The following is a 19,479-nucleotide window of genomic DNA, read 5'->3' as shown; positions in this document are numbered from 1 at the left end:
TTCACTACAACATCTATTTGCTCTTTTAATTCGAAGCCACAGAAAAATGGAGATAATAGTATGTGCAAACCTGTAATTCCAGTACTTGGGAGGATAAGGCAGGAGAATTGCTGAGAGTTTGATACCAGCCTGCACTACATACCAAGTTATAGTCCAGCGGGGAGGCCCTGTCTCAGAAAATCAAAATCAAACCAAGAACTAAATGTACCTTCACCATATGTGCGTCATCACCTAAATTTATCGCCTATGAGGACCGTGTCCTCCTCCTCCCGTTCTGGTTTGCACTGAAGCAGTCTGCACACGATTTTATCCCTAAACATTATCATAGCCTTCTAAGAATAGAATCATTCTTCATAAAACTACAATGTCACCATCACATCTGAGAAACAAAACACTGACATATCATCTAGTATAATGGTTGTGTTCAAATGTTCCCAGTTGTCCTCTGTATATTATTCAAGCTGGCTTTGTTTTTTCCTCATTGCTCCGGGTCTAGGCAAGCTTCGTGTGTTTAGTAATAAATCTCTTAATATTATTTTAATCTACACTAAAACATTCCCTCTGCGTCCTCAGACTCCCGTATCCACTTCTTATTACTTCTCATCTTGTACAATACATCGCAGTCTAGATTTTGTGGCTTTCCCCTTATAATTTGTTCCAGATTTATATTTGCTTAAACTGAAGCCACTAGACATAGTTTATGATAGGAGTTGCTATCATGAGATAAGCCTTTTGGAGTTAAATGTTGAACTTTAAGCTTCTTACTAGGGTAAGTGAAATTATTTGCGTCCAGGCTGGGCAAATAACTCCTTTGCGTCAGCGAAATCCTGCCCACCTAATTTCACAAGCAGTGCTTATTGGAATTCAGCCATCCTCGTCCATTTACATATTTTAGGGTTACTTTCTGTCTCCTGCTGTGAAGACACATTTGTGTAGGTGTAACAGAGACTATGTGGTTTGTGAGGCCTAGAATATTTACTATCCGGCTTGTCAGAAGACAAAATTACAGCTTCACACATCTTGGTTTTTAACTGTGGTTCTAGAATCCGGCAATGCTTCATTCTGTAAAACAGAACAAGTGTTTAATGAACCCACCGGCTCATTAAACTTCGCTTGCCAGGTGGAAACAGACTGCAAAAGAAAGCAGAATGATCAAGAGTGGGCTGGTGGTCTCAGTCTTCCTTTCCCCCTGTATCAGCTAGAAGGAACCTCCTTGTCTGAGGGCTGAACTGCCGGTTCTTGAGCTCTTCCCTCGCCTCCTGGTTCATTGGTTCTCTTCAAGTCAGATACCTGAGATGTGGCTCCTGGAACAGAAAGTCAGCTTAAGCAAGTCCATTTTGTTTGCTCTGTTGGGTCTACTGCAGGAGCTCAGACTGAACCAAAGCCCTCCTATAGTTTTATTTAGAAATCCCTTTACAGAGCAGGTTTCCCAACCCTTAACCAGGGCAAAAGACAAAAATACTCCTTTCTGCTTTGGTCTTTAGTTAAGGCATCACTCCGTAGAGCCCCTCACCACTGTCACAGTGGAGGCGTGGAAAGACTGCACTTAGGAAGGCCACTTACCTTGAGTTTTAAATTTTCTTCCCTTTAACAATTTCTTTAATGGCTTTACCTTACCCACTTGGATTCAATCCAAACACTTAGACTTGAACTGAAGGAAAGGCTCTTTATAACCTGCTCCATCATTTCATTTGGGCTATAATATTGGTTCCCTATATTATAATTCACGTGTGAAAGCAAAACAAAACCTGCAAACCACCAAGACAAAAACAGAAATCCAAATGGCATATTTAAGTTCAGATCATCAACATAAGCATATAAAATGTCATAATGAAACCCATTTGTACTCCAACCTTAAAAATGAATTTGTAAATAAATAAATGCGGATTATTAATGAAGAAGGCAGGAGTAAGCAGTGGTGATTGGCAGCTGTCACTAGGGTCCCAGGTCAGTGTGGCCCAGGTGGTTTGAAACCACACTTTGGAAATCACTACTTTAGTGAGAGTAAATATTTACCTTTGAGCCCTCTCTGTTTTACCACAAGTCTGAACCTGTTCCTCTTCCTCCAAAAGTTGGGTGTGTGGGCTGTGGTGATGAGGGCCTGGAGTTCTAGCCCTAGGCAGGCTGAGGAAGTTGGGTTGTAAATTCAAGGCCAGTCTAGACTACTTAGGAAGTTTCAGAATAGCCTGAGCTACATGGAGAGGCTCAATTTTGGTAGATAGATTGATAGATAGATAGATAGATAGATAGATAGATAGATGGATAGATAGATATGATAGATAGATAGTCAGGCTAGGTAAAATCCCTTCTTTCTGTGCTCCCATCTCACCCTCATAAGAGATTCATTGCAGCCTGAGCTCCTGGAAATGTGCACATAAGCTTATCATCTATCACAGTTTATGCATTATATTTATTGCAGTTTATGATTATATTTATACGAGTTTCAAGGTGTATAAAACTAATCTGTGATAAAAGAAGTCAGCATAACAATTACCTTTTGGAGAGGGATGGCTTGGATAGGGTAGAAAGAAATCTTTGAGGATGCTGGAAAATACATTTTGATCTTACTGGTCACTTGTCAATGAAGACATATCAAAGTTCACTAAGCTATATACTCAAGACTGATGTCTTATGTGGTTCATTATAGATATGTTAATATTCAATTAAAAAAGGAAAAAGAAGAATCTACAGCAGGTTTAGATGGCATCAACAGTTTACCAAATTCAGGCTGTGGTATAATCCTGTTAATCTATGAACAGGAATTATCTTGGTATTCAGTGTTATAAAGATGAAATATGTGAGCAGGGAACAACAACAAAAACCCACAATATTTTCTGAGAACAATTACTGAAAAATATATCTGAGTGGTAGTTATGGCCATAACGGCCAATTTTCAATCTAATGATCAACTTTTTTTTTAGGAAAAAAAAAACATGGTTTTCGTCGACCACTTGATTTCTTAAAAAATACATGGATGTTAAAACTGTCAAGGACTAGGGCTATAGCTCAGTGGTAGACCTCTTACCTAGCATGGCACAGGATCTCAAGTTCACATTCCAATGTTGAACCAAACAGCAATAAAAATAACAAAAAACAAATGGAAAACATTAAAATGTATTTCCTATAATCCACCAAAGTTTTACTTAATAATACTTTGAAAACTATCATAGGCGTCATCTGGATGGTTCAGTAATGATCTGAGTTTGGGAACCTACTTGGTGGAAAGACAGACCAACTCCCCCAAGTTGTCCTCTGACTTCTTCATGTGTAATGGCATGCATGTCCCCTCTCCTCAAATAAACAAATGCAATTTTGAAATCAAATGGACCAGCAAAAAGCAAATATAATTCTCAGCATTTGTTTGACCTTTATAAAACAAGTGTCTGCTAGCCAGGCACCTTTGATCCCAGCACTCAGGAGGCAGAAGTAGGCAGATGTTGTGAGTTCAAAGCCGGCCTGATCTACATAGTGAATTCCAGGATAGCCAGAGCCACATTGTGAAGTGCTGTCTTCTATTACATTAAATAGATAGATAGATAGATAGATAGATGATAGATCGATAGATAGATAGATAAAAATAAAAAATAAATGCTCCTCACTCTTGGGAGGTCATCACCAGTATGAGATTTGCCAACATTTGCCTTCATTTTCAGAGATGAAAACGATGATGTGCTGTAGTTCTGAAGACATGTAGCAGCAGGCATATAAGCCAAGGACCAGTTCAAAAGAAGGTGCCTTAGAGTGGGTTCTCCTAAGCAAACGACAAGTCGATCCTATGTCCTTTGCTTAATCTGACCTCTTCAGCATCAGTCCTGCTCCGCCAAGACTTTTGGTAAAAGAAGTACTAGGAGGTACCCAACTGCAGGCATACAGCTGGGGCTTTGTCTCCTCTCACATAAACATAATCTGAACAATAAGACATTGTCTGAGGAGAAAGGAAGCAGTAGGAGGGCTGCTCTGTCAAACTTTCTTCTCTGACTAGTTACTGACTTTATTTCTTCCCTTGCATTTTCTCCTTTTTCTGAACAGAGCCCAAGTAACTTTCGAAGCTCACTCTGGTGGGATTTTACACAGAGGACCCAAAGATGCCCCAGGGCAAGGAAACTTTTCTGGAAGGCTCTTTTCTGCAGCCAAGGGTGGGAAGGCTTAGCGGCTTTCTGAGTCTGTGGGTCCTTTAAGCTGGGATGGAGGGACGAGTTGTTCTCTTTGAGAACTGCTATATCTTTTATTGTTGTACTCATAAATATTTTACAATGTTTCTTTGATGCTTCAGTTGGAGTTTGAATGTGTTTAGGGTCTCGTATAGTGTCTTAATCTGTTTTCTGTTGTTGTAATAGAGTTCCTGAGACTGTGTAAGTTACAAAGACGAGAGTTTGGAGCTCACACACAGTTCCAAAGGTGGGGAAGGTCAGAGTGAAGCAATGGCATCTTCTGGAGCTCCTCAGAGTGCTACCAATTAAGGAAGAAAGCAACAGTGCATGCAAGCAATGCTGAAAAGAGATGGGGGCTTTGAGGTATAGTACAGTTTTGTGTATTGAACGCTCAGCCTTGTGCATGCTGGACAGGACTTTATCTTTAAACTACACACACAGTCCCTGGCTCTATTTATAACAGCCTGTGCTTACACTGTTAATCCATCCCAAGGAAATGAATCTAGGGTCATGAGAATGATATTAGTCCCTCTTAACCCTAATCACCCCATAAAGGCTCCAACTCTTAACACTACTAATTGGGCACTACGCCCCAGTATGTGCTCGGGCCAGGACAACTCATACTCAAAGTATAGCACATAACTGCTTAAATCTTAAGTTACACAATAATTACATTTTTATTTACCATCATTTCCACCATCTTTGTTCATGGTATCTCTATTTTGGTCATTGTATCTCTACTGATCTTTTCTTCTCTTCAAGTCCTTTCTCAGATTCACTTATTAATTCCTCCAATTAATAATTTGTTATGTGTTTACCATAGCCAGGCACTGATATAGATCTGGGCAATATGACAGAGAACATGACCTGGCATCATGGTCCCGTATTCTAATTGAAAAATGGAAGATAGAAACATATACTAATAATACATAAAAAAATTAGGCCATATGGAAAGCAGCGCAGTAGACTGTGGCAGTGCGGATGGATAGAGAATGCTGCATGGGTGGTTATTCTAGGTACTTTGGTTCGTTTTCAGTCTCTCACAGGAGACATAACTGCTTTTGATACTTTGCCTTTCTTCTCGAATCTTTCAGAGTAACTGTGAGCTGCTCCCACATCTTTCTTTCTCTTCTACTCTTCTTATCTGTGTCTCAGCCCACCCGCTCTTTACTCCAGCCTTCCCATGATGCCCTTCACCCCACCCTTCCCATGCTGCACTGCTTTCCCAGTCTCCCATGCCTCTTATGCCTGTCTCCTTTTTGCCTGTCTTATGTTCTTTCCTAATCACCTCCAGGAGTTTCTTTAAACAGCTTAGCCCCATCATAAAGAATTTTTATGAGTGCTTAAGACATACTTTTAGTATTATTTATATGTGCTGAAAATAGATAATTTAGAAATAATTGGTGTATAAATCAGAGTGTTTTCAAACTTGTGGCTTAATACACGTCTGTATGTAGACATAAAGGGCTCTGAGGCTCTCCTGGGTCTTGTGCCCCAAACGCATTGCTTACACTTGCCAAGTCACCCATTTAGTCATCATTTTGCCTTTACGTATAACCACTGTGGTGGCTATTCAAAACCTACTTTAGGGCCAACAAGATATCTTAGCCAGTAAAGGTTCCTGCTGCGAAGCCTGAAGATCCAAGTTCAATCCCTGAGATCTACATAGTGGAAGAAGAGAATCAATTCACACAAGTTGTCCTCTGATCCCCACATGTGTTACATGGTACCTATGTGTACACATATGCACACTAACACGCACACATGAAATAAAGTATAGCATATATATATGTGTATATGTATATATATAAAACCTACTTTATGTTGAGCAGTATAGATTGAAATCTGTAATGAAAATAACTCAGAAAACAAACCCACATCCATTTTTCATGTGACTTGAATTGTGAGCAAACCCCAGACCACCTGTTGTTTATTTCTTACCATCTGGAGCTCTACCTTCATTTCTGGGTTTCCTCCAGAGAAATCAGAAAAGGGATTTGCGCATAGTCTTCCTTTAAATAAGCAAATCCAACAATGGAGTGGATCCTAAGTTTTTGATTAAACTCCATGCAAAGGTTCAATTTCCAAGTTTCTGAATGAGGCCTATGGGACCATCTGCTGCCAGTAACATGGGCCAGATCTCAGCATAATACCTGAGTGGTAATTACTATTGAATGCTTCGATGAGCGGAAAGGGAAGGGCCAGGTCTGGCAATCAAATATGCAAAATGCTTCAGAACAATTTGATTCTGTCGCATACATCACTTGGAATCTATGTCAGCTTTTTAGATGCTTTTGTTTTCATAATATGAAGTAGTTTTTATGAGAACAGTAAACACAAAGCTGATTATCACAGATTCAATGGCCTACAAAAAGAGAACTTTACACTCTAATTAAGAACAAAGCACCTAATTGCATGAGATTGAACTTCAGGATCACCTCTTTGTCTTTGTTTCATCTTAAGATGCTGAACGAGGAATAGGAGAGACCGGGCACAGCGGAGGAGCTATTTAAGGACCTAATTAATGGATCAGGCCTTGTAACTGCTTATGGAGACACACAGGTTAATCCAGGAGGATGGCAACAGTGCCGTAGCGAAGCTGTTGGTTTTGCAGGCTCTGAGGCCGTGTTCTGTCCGTTTGCCAAGGCGTGAGTAAGAAGCTGTGCTTTTGGCTTCTCTTGCTGCCTCCCTGCCTTCTGCTGCCAGCTTCCGGCTAAGCTTCATCCAGACCCTGTGACCCATCTACAGTCATCCTCTGGGGACTTTCTAGCTCCACTTTAAGCCCTCTGAGTCAGAATCTGCCTTGTAGTAAGGCCACACATCCACATACTGAACTAGACAGCATTCTAAGGGGCTGTGTTCCAGCACCGAAAACCTTGACAATCAGATTTAGGGTCTCACACTGGTTAGTGTGTGGAAATGAAAATCCCTGGTTCCTGCCGCAGAGGTTTGGATTAGGTGAGTCCAGATGGGGCCTAGGAATCTGGTTTTTCTTGTCTGCACACTGCTGGTCCCGTTCTGAAGTCAGGTGCAGTCCTGACCCTGGCCTCTCTGCAGTTTGATTTCAGCCCCATTTAGCTGACCCGTGCCGTACCTCTCAGTCTCTGCTATGAAAATGGCTTTTGGTGTTGTCTTCAGGATGGCTCTGCTCAGAGCTCTTCCTGAGGTATTACAGTTTCAGGAAGGAAGCATGCAGGAGCTTGGCTTTACGATTTTCCAAAAGATTGAGGAAATATCAGTTGTTCCGATTTAGATGCAGGAGTTGGAGCTCCGAGGGATTAATCAGGTTATATGACACTGTTGTCGTTTACTTGGCTCTTAGCAGTTCCTCTCCTTTAGCCCAGACACCTTCTCCTGAACTCCAGATTTGGAGCCCTTTCCACAAGCCTCAGAGCCTGTCCCTTCCTAGTTCAGCACAGGAATTTACTAGGAGGATATCAGCTAGCTCACAGAATCAACAATAAATTTGTAGAATAAGACCTCTCTACACATTTGAAATCAGGGTAAGGGTAAAGTCTGTGTAGCACTAATTTCTCAATAGTTTTATTTGGGAGCCCTGACTGGAATGGAACCCCCAACCATTCTCAATCTTTTTGCTAGTATTCTGAAGGGACAAATACCACAGTAAAGTGACTTGAGCTGGCCTGTCTAGCAGAGTTGATCACCTCTAGTAACAGTCTTCAAGGACTCCATCTAATAAAATGGATAATATCCAGGTGTAAGTGGTGTGCTTGACTAGATGGCTGTCAGAACACTAATCAATGTCCACCACACCCTACGGATGGGCGGAGTCTTCCCACCCAATGGCACACCTCTGTAGCTTCTCAGACTCACTAGAAGTCGGTTCCATGAACCCAGGAATTTTGTTTTCAAATCCCTAGTACTCTGTGACACAGAACAGTACCTAGCACATGCTGGATTCTCCATGAATGTTGAATGAATGGATGTGTGACTACAGTATATAGAGGCTTCATGGTGCACATGCAGCCTTTGGAGTCAATGCCCAGCTCTGTTCCCAAGATGTGCTAATGTTGAGTGGGAAATTGACTTCCCTGTTCTTCTATGCTTAGATTTTCTCTTGGCTAAGATGCATTGAACATAGCAGGTTCCATCTCATACATCGTAGTTAAGAAGTACTTAGAACACTGTCCATGATGTTTTTGGTTATTATTTTACCAGTTGGGGTGTGACAAATCATTCTAAGACTTGGTTTTTAAATCAATATCTTATTTATTTGCTCATAAATGAATTAAACAGTGATAAGTAACAACAGTGCCTCTGTTTCTTAAGTGTAATGCTAGCATATCCTTGAAAACTTCTTAGCTCACAGGCCAGCTACTGTAGCCAAGGCGGCTCAGATGGCTGGAGACTTCCTGGAGGAGCTTACCTGACATTGCACATCTGAGGCCTCACTTTTCCTGTTATCACATTCTCTTCCTTGGAGACTTACTTGGTCTCCATGGAGCCTTCCTTATGATTCTGTCCTTTTCACTTGGCCTCTCATGTGTTGTCTCCATGAATCTCTGAGCTGGAAGACATAAAGTCTGGGTACTTGCACTTCCAAGAGAGAAAACTTTAAAACTTCTGGTTTTGCTGTTGTCAGGTTCTGTTTTGAACCCTGGGCGTGGAGCATGTTTGGCAAACCCTTGGTGGTCTTAGGTCATCTAAATGTTTAGTTGGTGCAGAGATAAAAGATTAGGCTGTACTCTGCTTGCTTGGTCTCAGCACACTTGACATTGTGGGCTAGGTGATGAGTCTTTGCTGTGAGGAACTGTGCACTGTGTGGCAAAATCCCAGACTGTATCTGTTAGTATCATGGAAATTGCTAGAACAGCCCTTCCCACAGAATGCCCCACTGTTTCCAAACATTGTAAATCTTCTCAGGGTGGGGTGGGGGATTCTTCAATGGTTGGGAACCACTGGGTCAAAGCAAATAATAGACCCAGCCCAGATTCAAGCGAGAGAAATTGCAAGGGGCTGGGCCCCAGGAGAAATGATGCACTGGAGAGCGGTGAGGGTCGGTGTTAACAGACCTGCACCCCTGAGCCTCGCTGCATGAGGAATCCTGTTCTGCCCTGTTCCTGTGGGATGAACCAATCTCTGGCTTACACCCTCTTTTGAGGCACCTGTCCGAGAGTCCCCTTTTGTCACTGGCAGTGCTCTGAAGCTTTCATATCTCTGTTTTTTTTTTTTTTTTTTTGCTTCCTTGCCTGTGTCATCTTTGTCACAGGTCAGTTTTTTCACCCATGCATGTCACCAAGCTGTTCCCAAGGCTCATATCGGAGCACATGACCAGGCTCTGGAGACCGATAAGCCTGATCAGGCAGCCTCTGCACCCTACCCACATACATGTCAGCTCCCTAAAAGGCTCCTCTTATCATCCCTCCCTTCCTCTCCCTTAACGCCTTTTTTTTAAAGGTTCAGTTCATGGGACCCTCTTCTAAGAAACTTTCCAGGAAGGCCACTCCCCAGTTTGATCTATCAGTTTCTTGGGGGAGGAGGCCATTTAGTCTCATCTTCATATTCCCACTGCCTTGTGTGCTCATGGTAGAGAAATGTTTCAAAGCAGAGTGAAAACTTCAGGGGAACCCGATAAGAACAGGAGTGAGTCAGGAGAGGATCTAGACGCTAAATTCTAAAGGAGAACCTCTGGGTGGGGTTTGCTAGCTTACAGGCTGCAGCCTGGAGTTGGGTGGGTTTTTGGGGAGTGGTGGAGGTCTGTGTGTATGCGTGCATGTGTGAGTACATGCGTGTGTGTGTGTGTGTGTGTGTGTGTGTGTGTGTGTGTGTGTAAGAATAAGGAGGCCAGGAGTCTGTGTGGAGAAAGAGTGTAGTGAATGGTTACCTACCAGAAAGGTGACAGAAAAGGTTGTTATTAGGTTTTGCAGATTAAGGTAAGGGTGCGCCATTTTTACCAAAGAGAGTGTTTACCAAACATGTTCTATGTCCTGGGCTCTCAATTCATGATGGTGACACGAGAAGCTACTAGAGGAGGATTTGTGTAGAGAAATGACTGACATTGACCTCTGTTCTTGGTGTGCTATATACCTCCATATTCAGAAGCAACTGGAGTAGTAGGAAGCTAATGCAGCCTAGAAGACAATAGCCTCTCTTGCTAAAGTGAATGGAATGGATAGGAGAGTTGTGGTTGGTGGGAAAGCTCTAGCAGCCTAGAAGACGGTGGCCTTTAGGAGTCGTGGTTGGTGAGAAGCTCCAAGGCATGAGAGCAGCCAAGGGAGGGATATTTTCTGACAGAGAGCTGCTTAAAAGTTTAGTATTGATATGCTAGGTTTGAGACTCTATTATGTATTCAGTTGGTTGTGTGCTAGACAGCTGAATAGACATGTATAAATGGCAGGGGAAGTATATGAGCTGGGCACATGAATATGGAAGTTATTAGCTCCATCACATAGTCTGGAACAAATTTTTGTGATTAAAAAATATAACCAAATACAATGCATAAATACAATAGAAGTTTGTTTCTCACTATTGGACATTCTGAGAAAATTCCAGATCATTGTCAAACAGTGACTGGATTTTTCTCTACGGAGAGCTGGGGACAAGAAAAACTGATAGAAATGGTTTAATAGAAAATGGCAAGAGAGAGAAATAAAATTGGAACCTGTGTGTAAACAATCCATTCAAGGGATTTTCTTATAAAGGAGATCCAAGAAAATGGGTGGTAGCTTGAGAAAGATGTAGGTCTGAGACCTCTTTATTGTTATTTATTTGTTTACTGTTCTGGGGAGCTACCCAGGACCACACACATGCTAGGTAAGTTCTGTGTTATTGAGTTACAATTTCGGCCCTGTGATTGGTTTTTCAAGTTTTTGTTTGTTTGTTTTCAATGGAAAAAATGGACTATTTGAATGTTAATGGAGAGAGGAAAAGATGGGAGAAGCAGGGAGGTGGAGAATTTCCAGGGTCTGTTTTGAGTATGTAGAGGAAATGCCAAACAGAGGGCAGGGCTTTAGGTAGAGCTGGATGTGGCACCCATTAAAGCAGCAGGCTAGCTGTGCATGCAGCACACAGTAGGGTGACTCTCTTACAGCTAGGGGTTTCCTGGATTACAGAACTTTCGGTGTCCCACTGGGACAACTCTGAGCACGTGGAATGGCTGGATACCCTAGAGATAAGAAAATGCACAAAAGACGGTCTTCATTATTATTATTATTGCTTTAAGCACTGCAGATTAAAACCAATACAAAATTTCCCAGTAAATTCCACATGTTACAAAGCATCTACCCACTCCAAACCTCAGCATTGTGCAAGGTGGGGGATATTACCACATACAAGTTGTAGTTCTTAGGTTGTGGGTGCCCCTTAATACTACTGAGTATGTGATGCACTTAGGAAGGTCCCCAGCATTTCCCCTCCCCATAAAACCAACCAACCAAACAACCAACCAAAAAACAAACAACATTGAGCTGGAGTGCTTGCTGTGGAGTAAGAGAGAGATGAATGTGACTACATACAAGACAAGCCATGTGTCATATATATGAGCCATCTAAGACATATTTCACATTATTCAGGAATGTGTCATCTATAGATAATATTCAATAAAAGCATCAGGAATCGTTCCCTGAAACCTTACTGCTCCCCAGGACCAACACATCTGTTATCTTTTTTCTTCTTTACAACAGCGTATTGTAGATGTGGTTGTTGTAATCTACACTTTACAAGTGAGGGACAAAAATAATTAAGCAATTTTCTTCAGCTCACACAGGGAATTGCAGAGAGGACCCTTGAAACTTTGATGATTCCATAGTCCAAGCTTTCGGCATTACATTGGATTGGCTCCTAGAAATTGCCATAATCATAGGTAATAAATGAGTAAGGCAGACAAGTACCATACCTTAAGTTTTGTTTGAGACTTTCATAGGCGGTTTCAGAAGGAAATGTCATCAAACGGAACTTGAAGAAAGTGAGGATTTCACCAAGCAGAGGTGAGAAGGCAGTTCCCATTAAACTAACTCTTCCTTGTTCCCTCTCCTACTCTCCGTTTGGACTTCCAGATCAGCTCGGCTTTCCTTCCTTTGCCTTTACATCAATCCTGAAGCCGAGAAACTTGTAAAGAAAGAGGTTTGCTCAGCTCTGTTCTGGAAGCTGAAAGTCCTGGTTCTAGCTGATCCCTGTATTTAGCTTTTGCTGAGGGCCTTCTGGCAGATGGCAACAGAACAGGAAATCACTGAGTGAAAGAGGAAGTCAAAGAGACTAAGGAAGCACTAGCCTTGTTCTGTCATAACAACCTCTGTCATGGGAACTGACTATATTGTCCCATGAGAACAATTTAAATTCTTTCAAGGACAGTGTCATCAGTGACCAAGTCCCCCTCCCACACACACACTCGGCTTTACTTCTTAAGAATTCCACCACCTCTAATACTATAATGAGGACCAAGCCTCCGTCACGTGGAACCTTGTGGGGCACAAGCAAACCATTCTTAACAGAGGCAACCTCCAAGAAAGAAGTTTGGTGGTTCAGGTTGGAATTACAGAGTGGAATGATGATTGAATTTCTTGCATGCTGATTTTTCTCTAGATTCCTAGAATGGGCAATAGAATTCTACTGGTCTTCAGTGAAGTGAATGAAAGAATTTATGACTTAAGACATGCGCTTTGATGAATGATAGACATTCAGAAAAGTGCATAAGCAGCAAGGGTCTTTGTTCCGTGAGCACCTCTGTCTGTCCAACATCCAGATTAAGAAATGGGTATGTTCCAGTACACCAGTAGCTCTTGCACGCTGCTTTCTGGTTTGTTCCGTGCAGTTCTGTAAATTGAACCCAGAGCCTTGCGTATGCTAAGCATGTGCTCTGCTATTCCTAGTCATAGTGGGCCATGTCCTCATCAACGCTACCAGCCTAGGTTAATGATTAACTTGTCTAAAGAAAGATTAGTTTTGTCTGTTTTTGAACTTCATCCAAGCAGAATCCTACATTCTGTTCCTGGCTATATCTGGTTGTTGGGGAAGTCCTGTGCATTTGTCAATAAAGCACTGTCTGGCCTATAGGGAATCTAGATAGGAGGGACTAGGAGTCCAGGAGAACTCTGGGAAGGAGAAACACAAGAGAGTCAAGATGTAATGCCATGGGGTAGGAAGCCCGGAACTATTCTCCGGTAAGAGACATACTTAGATTAACAATTATGGGGTAATTACTTAAGTCAGAGGTAGCCAGTAAGAAACAAGCAAGGCCAACAGCTTCATAATTAATATAGCCTCCTGTGTGTTTATTTGGGACTGATGCGGCTCTAGAACCAGGCTGGCGGGAAGGATCCTCTCAAGGAAAAAGCTTCTCTATAGAGAATGGTTGTCAGAAGTGGGATTGAATTTCCACGTAGAATGACAAAAGCTTTAAAGGAATTATAGAAACAGAAGAACGGAGAGAAGCACAGACTTTTGGTAGCAGCATTTTCTCAGGTGGGCTCTGTTTTGTTAGCAGCAAGCAGATACTCGTGGCTGGCTTAAGTTAGTCTTCCTGACTCAGCATTAAAAGAAAAAAAAAGGCAACAAGGTTCTTTTAAGAGGCTTTGCTAACGATTTAAAAGTTGTACGTACAGCTGGAAGTGGCAGCTTTTGCTGGAGGTCAGCATGGACTGAGGCGGTAAGCTGTAGTCACACTTATGCCCGCCATCTTGAAAAAAAACCGGCAGTTTAAAACAGCCGCGGTTTTACAGATAAGACATGTGGCCACAAAAACATAAAGATTTACAGTAAAATCATACTTGGATGAAGAAAAACCTCTAAAGGTTTACAGTGTGTTTAAAAATATATGTAAGATTGAGAGAGAAAATAAAGAAGCCGGGCTGTGGTGGCGCACGCCGGTAGGAATTGCTCCAGAGGCAGAGGCAGGCAGATTTCCAAAGAAAAACCCTGTCTCAGAGAAAAATAAATGAAAGTGAAAGAAATAAAGTAATAATAGATAAATAAATAAGCCACGTAAAGATGGAAAATACACAGAGAGTCTGGATACTGTACGCTATTATGTTTTTCAGTTTTTCATTGATAAGGAAGGATACTAAAGTACACTTGATTATAAATGCTGCTGAATTAATCCAACTTCTATCTTTTGAAAATGCCTTGACTTCAAAATTTAAGTATAAGAATATGTTACTTGGGAAAGGAGATTTTGCTTATGTTTCTACAGAAAATGAAAAGCTGAGGATTCCTTCCAGGCTTCTGTGGTTTGACGAACCAAGACCCCCGGAAGCAGTGGACCAGGTGTTTCAACAACTGAAACAGCTAAGATGATGCAGCTTTACAGACTACGAAAATAAGGACTTATACAGGTTTCTGAGTTTTGTCATGATCCCCATGGTATAAACAGTGCCCCCTTCCAGCATGAAGCAGTTTGGAATGAGCGACGTCCTAATTCCCATCTTGTTTATAAATCTTTGTTTTCATTTAAATGGGGTTGTTTATCATTGGTTAATGATCACAGCCAATCTTTTTTTTAATGGTAAAAAGGGGAATTATGGTATGGGTATTGTTTTTCATTTATTGATACAAATTCAAGGTCAATTTTGTGATGTGTATATTTCTCCTCTTGATTAAGTATTGTGCTTATACTGATCTTTTAAAACATAATGCATAATTGAATACAGACTATAGATAGTTAATGATAATAGAATTTATAGTTAGGTAAGTTAGGTTTTCTAGATATACAAAAATATATTTGAGATAGATAAACAGTCTTCAAACCTCTCAAAGACCTTCAGAAAATGGCATTTAAAATGGTTTAGGGTTTTTCTTGACAATGAGAAATGTCTGCTCCTGGCAGCACCAATTATGTCTGAGAGGAAAATGGGCATCGAAGAAACTCATTATGGAGTTTGCTTTCAACATGGCAAGATTAGCCATTTGGGCAAGAAACTGCTCTTGCCTATACTGCTTGACTGTTGTTGTATAATCTGGACATGCATGACCCACAGGAAAGTGACTGCTAAACTCAGTCTTACAGGGTTCCTGCTTCATGGAAGAGAATTTCTGCAGGACACAGAGAAATGACTGACAGACTGCCAATGCAGATGGACAGTTTTGAAATTTCCTGCTTTGCTGAGAAATCTTCTGGACACATTGTGGCCTATGGGCTGAAGATGGATGCCCCAACGTTACAGAGGAACTTCGGGTGACTGTCCAGGCAGTAAGATATCTCTGTCAATCCTAGTGTTTATATGTTATCCTTCTGTGGTCTTTGATGGAGTTGAAGATAGATAGTTATAATTATAGTTTTCCTTAGTTATGATAAAAGATAAGCTACATATAGAACTTTAGACTCACAAGGATGGGATGGATGATATTTTCTTTAAATCTTGCTGAATGTTGATAGACAAAATATTGTAACTGTATTCTTACTTGATAACTGTTCTGTTATATATGATTTGACTATGTTAAAGTTAAGACCTTTCTTTTGTTTAAACAGAAAAGAGGAGATGTTGGGGAAGTCCTGTGCATTTGTCAATAAAGCACTGTCTGGCCTATAGGGGATCTAGATAGGAGGGACTAGGAGTCCAGGAGGACTCTGGGAAGGAGAAACACAAGAGAGTCAAGATGTAATGCCATGGGGTAGGAAGCCCGGAACTATTCTCCGGTAAGAGACATACTTAGATTAACAATTATGGGGTAATTACTTAAGTCAGAGGTAGCCAGTAAGAAACAAGCAAGGCCAACAGCTTCATAATTAATATAGCCTCCTGTGTGTTTATTTGGGACTGATGTGGCTCTAGAACCAGGCTGGCAGGAAGGATCCTCTCAAAGAAAAAGCTTCTCACAACATCTGGTCTCTTTTGTTTAGTATAACATTTACGAGTTTAATCTGTATTACAGATACAGCTGGAGGCTTTTCATTCTCACTCATATATTTCTATGCCCTAAAAAGAATCTTCTTTTTAAGCCAGGTTCAGTGATGCATGCCTTTAATCTCATCACTTGAGAGGCAGAGACAGGTGGATCTCTTAGAGTTGAAGGTCAGCCTGGTCTACATAGGGAGACCTTAATCTCAATGAAAAACAGCAACAACAAAAATCAAGCAAAATACATTGTTTTTAAAAAATAATTTTACTATGTGCATGTGTTTTTTTCCTCTCTGTTGCTGTTTACTTTTGGCATTGGATAGGAAATCCTGGGCTTCATCCATACCACAGCAAGCATTAACAGCAAGTAACGATGGGCCTATTTTCCTGTTGATGGAAATGTGTGTTTGGATAACTTCCAATTCAAGGAAATTAATAATAGTGTTATATGGATGAACTTTATCCTCCCCCCTCTCCTCTTCTTCTTGTTAGGATCTTTCTGTATAACCTAATCTATCTTAGAACTCATGAACCTTCTGCCTCTGAATCTCAAGCACTAACATTCAAGTCAAGTGCCACCATGTCTAGCAACATGAACACTGTTGACCATGCTTTCCATAAATGTATTTATTTTCTTCTGGGTATAAACCTGTACATACATTTAAAGAGATGCGAGACGTTATATCGTTTTCTCCCTTTTACTGAATTTGTGTCCTAGCACCATGGTGGCCTTTCAGTACCATCTCACAATTACGATGAGATTAGCACACCAAAACAGCCACTCATTGGTGATCTTGCTTATGGTGGAGCTTCTCATAAGACCACTGGACCCTTCAGTGCCTGGGTTCCCAGTGTACATTGCTGAAATGAAGATCAGTTACTACAGGTAGGCAATTTAAAGATCCAGTGAAACCAGGTCCACAATCTCCTGGGTAGCCCTGCTCCAGCACTGCAAACACTACCAATTTTCATTGCTCTTGAGTAATTCCAGTTATGAAGATCATTGTTCTTGGCCAAAAGTATTTATTACTAGACAGCACATGGTAGATAATAACATTGGTTTGACTGGCTTGGTTCTTGATGCTATACATAATGTCTTATTCCTTTTTTTAAAAGTCTCTCTCTCTCTCTCTCTCTCTCTCTCTCTCTCTCTCTCTCGTGTGTGTGTGTGTGTGTGTGTGTGTGTGTGTGTGTGTGTGTGTGCATGCAGGCAGGCCAGAAGAACCCTGTAGCATGAGTTACAGGTGGTTGTGAGCCACCAAATGTGAGTTCTGGGGACTGAACTCAGGTGTTCTAGAAAAACAACAGTGCTTTTAACCCCTGAACCATCTCTTCAACCCTCAATTTTATTTTGCTTTTGATACAAGGTCTCACTCTATATAGCCCAGGCTGGCCTCAAATTTGTGAAACTCCCACTTTGGCCTCCTGGGTGCTAAGATTACAGCATACACTTACACCTTTTCATAGTACATAATTCTGTACTACTTGAAACATTAGTCATGAACCTCGCAAAGCTATCTGACATTCTTTAGTCAGACTACTATGAGAAGCTGGTTGATTTTATTTTTTTAAAAGAATGCTTGAGTTGGTAACAGAAAGCTTTTAATCATGTTGGACCCCTTGGCTCTGATAATCTACTACTTCAATAGTCAATTTTGTGAAATATAGATTCACATCAGGTTCATCAAGTATTTTTGATAAATACTTCACAACTAAATTGAGACCTACTACATATATAAAAGACACAGAAAAATGTCTTTAAAGGGTACAGGATGGCATGAGATGAGAAGATGCTCATCAGTGAGGAACACTTACACACCTGCAGAAGACCTGAGTTCAGTTCCCCGAATCTACATTGGGTGGCTCACAAGGACTTGTAACTCCAGCTCTGGGGGATCTGATGCTCTCTTCTGGCCTCGAGGGCACCTGCACACACAGACCATACACTCACACAAACACATACATATTCACAAATAAAGATAATATAAATGAATCTCTTTTTAATTAAGAGAAAGCTAGGTAAGAATATCTAATACATACACTTTGTGCTCCAGTATACATGGCTGTGGTCAGGAAAGGAATGAATTTGTTAGAGGAGAATGAAAATAATTCATTGGTTCAAATCTAACTGGATGCACAGCTGGGCTGAGCTCTGCCTTTTAAAGAGGAACTGTTAGTCAACTGTTTGCCCAGGCATCAGTTTCCCCCATTATAAATCAGAGATATGAATATTGTGGAGGATTTGCTGGGTCCCCATTTACTTTTTTTCCATCTCCAGTGTCATTGGCTTCACTTTCCCCTACCTGTGACTCTCTGTGGGTCAGCCCTGAGGCAGCTGTTGCTGCCTAAGGCCAGAGCCAGTAGTTATTTGCAAAAGATGAGAGCCTAGGGAAATGGGAGAAAACTTTAATGTATAATTTATAGCCAGAATATCCCTGGGGAACCCAGCTCAAGCAGAGACTTCCTCCAGAAATTGGCTCCTCTGAATCTGCTTCTCTATGTCTAAGACTCACAGCCAAGAACAACCCCATGTGCAAAGTTTCAGGGATTCAGTGAGGTGTGCCAGGAACAGAGGCAGTCCCTCGCCCTGCTCCTTCCATCCAATGAACACCAGTGCTTGTACTGTGGCATCAGGAAGCCAGGAATTGCCAATAATTTTCTCTTCTCCGGCAGTACATTTATGCTAAGATATTCATAAGTATGACAAGTTCTCCCCACCCAGTGTGTCTCTCTCTTTTTCTCTCACCATTTCATCACCTTAGATGTAAGAAACCAAGAAGAACTTATTGATTAGCTCATGGGACCCTAGGCAGCAATGAATCCACTTATAACCAACTATTGTTGCCTGTTTCTGTGTTTTCTTTCTGAGTACAGTGTTAAGCAGATGCGGGGAATTGCTAAACACATTGATGGTACCACTTTAAAAGGGTTAATAACTTCAGAACTAAACAGGATATTCAACTAAAACTTAGTTCATTGACCCAGATAGGGAACACACACACATACACACACACACACACACACACACACACACACATACACACAGAGTCATCTTTTTCTATAAATGTGGTAACTATAAATGATATAACTATATCACATTTATGGCATTGATATGTAAATTGTTTATTTTATGCATTAGTTAAAAACAAATATGTTTTAAATGAGAGAAAATGAACTAATGCCCAGAATTATTACTATACATTGTATAATACAAATCAGGTTAAATATATTTCCTCAAGCATTCACCATTTCTTCTAGGGTTTTTATTGTTGTTCTGAAGTACAATCTGACTAACCAGCACAGGCTCCATCATCCCTCCATCAGCACAGGCTCCATCATCCTTTCATCAGCACAGGCTCCATCATCCCTCCATCAGCACAGGCTCCATCATCCCTTCACCAGCACATACTCCATTATCCATTCATCAGCACAGGGTCCATCATCCCTCCATCAGCACAGGCTCCATTATCCTTCCATCAGCAAGGCTCCATTATCCCTCCATCAGCACAGGCTCCATCATCCCTTCACCAGCACAT

The 19,479-nt window shown here is 41.2% G+C and overlaps 1 long non-coding RNA gene across 1 annotated transcript; it reads right to left on the bottom strand.

Moving 5' to 3' along the window:
* Window positions 1-12,311, bottom strand: LOC121140884. Its single transcript, XR_005877835.1, has 2 exons — window positions 12,007-12,311; window positions 1-1,304 (listed from the first exon to the last, which is right to left on the bottom strand). It is a non-coding gene; the product is annotated as an uncharacterized LOC121140884 (long non-coding RNA).
* Window positions 12,312-19,479: the final 7,168 nt, after the last annotated feature.

This window comes from Mesocricetus auratus, unplaced genomic scaffold (assembly GCF_017639785.1).
Source record: "Mesocricetus auratus isolate SY011 unplaced genomic scaffold, BCM_Maur_2.0 Super-Scaffold_100006, whole genome shotgun sequence".
Taxonomy (NCBI): Eukaryota; Metazoa; Chordata; class Mammalia; order Rodentia; family Cricetidae; genus Mesocricetus; species Mesocricetus auratus.
The sequence above is the reverse complement of the archived record's forward strand: the minus strand, read 5'-3'. Positions and strand labels throughout refer to the sequence as shown.